The sequence below is a fragment of the Opisthorchis viverrini genome (assembly GCF_000715545.1).
Source record: "Opisthorchis viverrini unplaced genomic scaffold opera_v5_127, whole genome shotgun sequence".
NCBI classification, from domain to species: domain Eukaryota; kingdom Metazoa; phylum Platyhelminthes; class Trematoda; order Opisthorchiida; family Opisthorchiidae; genus Opisthorchis; species Opisthorchis viverrini.
The window spans coordinates 1,061,961-1,063,272 of NW_008751785.1; positions in this window are offsets into that span (position 1 = coordinate 1,061,961).

The following is a 1,312-nucleotide window of genomic DNA, read 5'->3' on the forward strand; positions in this document are numbered from 1 at the left end:
TGGGAGGCTTTCACCGTAGACAACGGCCGTTCAAAAGAAAACAAGTGTTAGCGAAGCGATACGCGAAGTGACGAAACGATAATTCACTCCCTCGACTGTCGTCTTGTGCGGTGGGCTGAACACTTCCAAGAACATTTCAGCTGTTCTCATAGCTGGCCTGAATGGAATACCGACACCAGACCACCATCGACAACCAAAAATGCAGCTTGATTTGTCAATACTGAAGCGCGACAATGCCCCTTGTACGGATGTCCTACACTTCAGATTCCTTGGAGAAGTTAACGAGGACCTTGGGAACAGTCTGACAAACATGTCGCAGAGGATTTGGGATGAAAACTGACTACCAGTCGAGTGGAGCTCCTCAACCGTCATCCCAGCTTTCAAAAAGGGCGCAAGAACGTTATGTGAATACCATCGTAGTATCAAATAGGTTCTTGAAATAACACTACTCAGGAGGTTGCTAGAAATCTTTTACATTCTGTGAACAGCATTTCCTTTCCTATAACTCATCAGGTAGGACCAGTCGCCGAGTTTCTTTCAACCCCATGTCTTACATGAACCTGAATTGTACGCATTTCACGAACTAAGCTTATTTTCAAACCAATTTGTTTTTATCGAGGGATTCAGCTGAATCCCAGTCGGATCCCCGTTTATGGATTAACCGTTTGACCTGATGTTTCATTTGAAAATACATTCGTTTCATCACTTTACATTTTCTTGAAGGCTGATGGAAGTTCTTCGGTTGCCAACCCCCGGCCTCCCATGTTGGGACTCACCACGCAGGCGCAGTTCTCGAGTTTCCGCCAGCTTCGTATTCTAATTGAACACAAAACTTAACACAAGAAGCGAAGTACATTCACTTGCAAACTGCACTGATCTCCACAAGAGACTCGACCCAACCTCTCGTTTCTGGTATCTTGAATTTTTGTCGACTGAAACGTGAAGCGGTATTTGTTAGTCACACTTAGAGAAAGGCCAACATAATTTGCAACTGAGTGTTCACATAGAATATGTGATGGAAATTAGATAACTATGGCTACCTGAATAGTACGATAGAAGCGAAACCGGTGCCAGGTTGTCAAAGGCTTGAGCAACCTTACGAGTATTGTTTTCGGTCTACTGTGTTATGTGGGATATCGTTGTGCGGCACATTCAGTTGAAAAAAAAACATAAAAGAGATATTTAGTTAGGATTCGGTTGAGTTTGGAAGAGTGAAATTCGCAAAGTCCCTTGCTGCGTTTTCCTGGTTTTGGAAACCTCTCCTCACATCAGTAGGCTGAGGTTCCTTCAATCGATTGCTGAGGTATTTCCA